Genomic DNA, 3,478 nt, shown 5'->3' with positions numbered 1-3,478 from the left:
CGAGCCCCGCGCCCGCCGCGCCCACCACGCCCGCCCGGCTCCCCACGGGACACCGCGGTCCTACCCACGGCCCTCACCTCCCGGGCGGCCGTTGGCGGCGGCCCCGCATCTCTCCGCCTCCGCCTCCAGCAGTCCCGCGCCACCGCCGCCGCCGCCTCCTCCTTCCCCCGCTACCCGCGACTCGGCTGAGGCTCCACCTCCTCTGCTGCCGCCGCCGCCGGGCCGGCTGCACACCACGTGACTTGGACACGTGACCGGCGCCTCCTCCTAGGCCCCCGCCCCACCCCTCTTCAGCCACCGCCCGCCCCGAACCGACCCACGGCGGGTGGTGCTGCCCCGGGCACGGGTGCGAAATGGAGCCTCCCACGCGCCACCCGCCACTCGCCATCGTCGGTCCCCGGCAGCCTGGACCGCTGGCATCCGCTCCCTTTAGAGTGCTGCCCCGACGGGGCCGGAAGTGGACTGCCCACCGAGGTGCTGGTGCTGGCTTGTACACGGTCACCCTAGGGTCTCAGGTACTGGCGCGGTCACACAGTACCTGTCCATTAAGTCCCTCACAGGCTGTGCACTCTAACTGCTGAGAAGGGAAAGCTTAGTAGCTTCGTCTTCCATTGCAGAGAGGAGCGGTGCTGACTGTGGGGTTGTTAACACCCAGACCCGCCTGCTTGCTGTCTGCATTTGAGGCAGGGCTGAGAACAGCAGTCTTTCCGATTGCTCAGCACGTTTTCTATTTTTGCCTGTCTGCAAACCTTTCAAATCTACGTTTTAGTGTGTGTTAGAGACAGGGTCTTGCTATGTAACCCAGGCTGGCCTCAAACTGGAGTGTTTCCTGCCTCAGCTTCTTGAATGGCCACAGTTTCAGACCACCTCACCTAGCCAGTCCATGTTTTATTCATTCTATCAGAAAAGAAAGAAATTAGACTCACAGTTAATCAAGTTCTGAAGTTCATCAAGTTCATGAACTTTCATGCAGCAAGTGCTGACAAAAGTTACATAAATTCTAGTTTTTTAAATGGAATTTTTTTTTAAATTTTATGTGTATGAGTGTTATGCCTGTATGTGCGTAAGTGCACCCGGGTCATGCAACACCTGCGGAGGTCAGAAGACGGCATCGAGGTCAGAAGAACGCATCGCATTCCCCTGGAACTGGAGTTATGGATGGTTGTTAGCTGCCATGGGGGTGCTGGGAATCGAACCCAGGTCCTCTGTAAGAGCAGTCAGTGCTCCCAACTGTAGAGCCATCTCTCCAGCCCCTTAAATGGACATTTTTTAAATATTTGTTTCGTGTATGAATTTGCATAAATAAAATACACTAAATAAAGGTGTGAAATCTACATAATTTGGTAAGATTAATATGAGCTCTCCCAAACAATTTCAAAACCCCTGTAAGAAATAAAATTGTATTTAGGTCTTAGAGCACTTCAGACATAGGAGACAGTACTTGCTCAAGAACATTATACTTGAGTTTAGTGCTCGATATTATACTGTATATTGTGGGGAAACCAAAGGAAGAATACAATACAGTTCTTACCTTCAAAAGTTACAATTTCTGGGCTGGAGAGATGGCTCGTGGTTAAGAGCACTAGCTGCTCTTGCAGAAAACCCAGGTTCGGTTCCCCACACCCACATGGCAGCTAACAACTATCCTTAACTCTAGTTCCAGGGGATCTGATGCCCTCTTCTGGCCTCTGCGTGCACTGCACTACATGGGTACACTTAAATGCATTCAGGCAAAACATAAAAATAAATCCAAAAAATTAAAAACAAAAAAAATTACAATTTCTTGGACTGGTAAGATGGCTTAGTGGATAAAGATGTTTATCACCAAGACTGACAACCTGGGACCCCCATGGTAGAAGGAGAAAACCAACCCCCCCAGATTGTCCTCACTTCCATGCCCTTTGCATATGCATACACCCCACACATACAGATAAATAAATGAAAATAACTTACAATTTCTAAACAGTTACTTTAAAATATATGTTAACATTTTTAAAAGTCTCTCTCTCTCTCTCACACACACACATACACACACACACACACACACACACACACACACACACACACACACACACCATGTATACAAACTAGGTTCAGAAACCAAGGACCTACCTGGAGCAAATTATGAAAAAAATGTCAGAATTTCAAGAACTAGCAAAAGAATGAAAATTCAAAATGCACAGCTGACTAATTGCCTCGGTCCAACAAATAGTCTAAATAACGGGAAAAAAGATTAATGCTGCCTGCTTTCTTTTGTTTTCGTTTTAAGATTTTATTTTTTAAGACATTAAAAAAAGACATTTTTAAATATTTTATTATTTTTATTTTATGTGTATGAGTATATTGCCTGCATGTATGTGAGTGCACCCGTGTCATGCAATGCCGTGGAGGTCAGAAGAGGGCTTCAGATTCCTCTGGAACTGGAGTTAAGGATGGTTTGTAGCCACCATGTGGGTGCTGGGAATCGAACCCAGGTCCTCTGCAAGAGCAGCCAGTACTCTTAACTGCTGAGCCATCTCTCTAGCCCAAGACATTTATTTTTATGTGTATGGGTGTTTGCCTGCATGTATATATGTGTCCTATGTGCATACAGTACCTGAGGAGGCCAGAAGAAAGTGTCAGATCCCCTAGAACTGGAGTTACAGATGGTTGTGAGCCACCATGTGGCTACTAGGAACTAAACCCAGATTCTCTGCAAGAACAGCAAGTGCTCTTAACCACTGACTGCTCTTAACCATCTCTCCAGTGCCAAGATTTTGTTTATGTGTGTGTGTGTGCGTGCGTGTGTGCGTGTGTGTGTGTGTGTGTGTGTGTGTGTGTGTGTGTGTGTGTTTGGATCCCCTGGAGCTTGAGTTACAGGCAGTTGTCAGCCTCTTGATGTTGAGTGCTGGAAAGCAATCTTCAGTCTTCTGGAAAAACAGAAAGCATTCTTAACCAGAGCCCTCTCTCTAGCCCCTGTTTGTTTTTGTTTTTGTTTTGTTTTGTTTTGAAACAGGGTCTCACTGTGTAGCTCAGGCTGGCCTCAAACTTGTGATCCTCCTGTCTCTACCCCCACAGTCTGGGATAAAGAGTCTTAACCATTAATCTCAAGTTAGATGTGATGGCAAGCCTTTAATCCCAGCACTTAGGAGGCAGAGGCAGGTGGATCTCTGTGAGGTAGAGGCCAGCCTGGTCTACATAGTGAGTTCCAGCCCAGCTGGGGCTACAGGGATCTGTCTCTAAAAGACCAAAAAAAGAAAGACACCCCCCCCAAAAAAAAACTATCAAGCTCAACAACAGACCCTTGGGAGACTCACTCAAGCCATGAGAAGCTGAGCTGGCTCAGCAGGTACTCCCACACAGTCGGACACACACAGAAAGAGAAAAAGAAAAACTGAACAACATAGGCATTCTTTCTTCTGCAAGGTGAAAAACTACTAACCTTGCAAGTACCCTTCTGTTGTCTACATAATTTTATTCTTTCAGTTATCTGTTTTGC

At 47.5% G+C, this 3,478-nt stretch overlaps 1 protein-coding gene across 4 annotated transcripts in view; it reads right to left on the bottom strand.

Annotated features, from left to right (window-relative positions):
- Tulp4 (TUB like protein 4) overlaps window positions 1–206 on the bottom strand; it is a 223,062-nt gene extending 222,856 nt beyond the window's left edge. For 2 of the 4 annotated variants that reach the window (XM_017799761.2, XM_008839535.3), the window contains exon 1: window positions 78–176. The gene's annotated coding sequence lies outside the window, so the exon portion shown is untranslated. Of the gene's footprint in view, window positions 1–77 lie in introns of all 4 variants that reach the window. The other 2 variants (XM_008839527.3, XM_029566811.1) reach the window with 2 other exon arrangements.
- Window positions 207–3,478: the final 3,272 nt, after the last annotated feature.

The sequence above is a fragment of the Nannospalax galili genome, unplaced genomic scaffold, assembly GCF_000622305.1.
Source record: "Nannospalax galili isolate Female #2095 unplaced genomic scaffold, S.galili_v1.0 scaffold211, whole genome shotgun sequence".
Classification (NCBI taxonomy): Eukaryota; Metazoa; Chordata; class Mammalia; order Rodentia; family Spalacidae; genus Nannospalax; species Nannospalax galili.
This window is presented reverse-complemented; position numbering and strand designations above follow the sequence as displayed.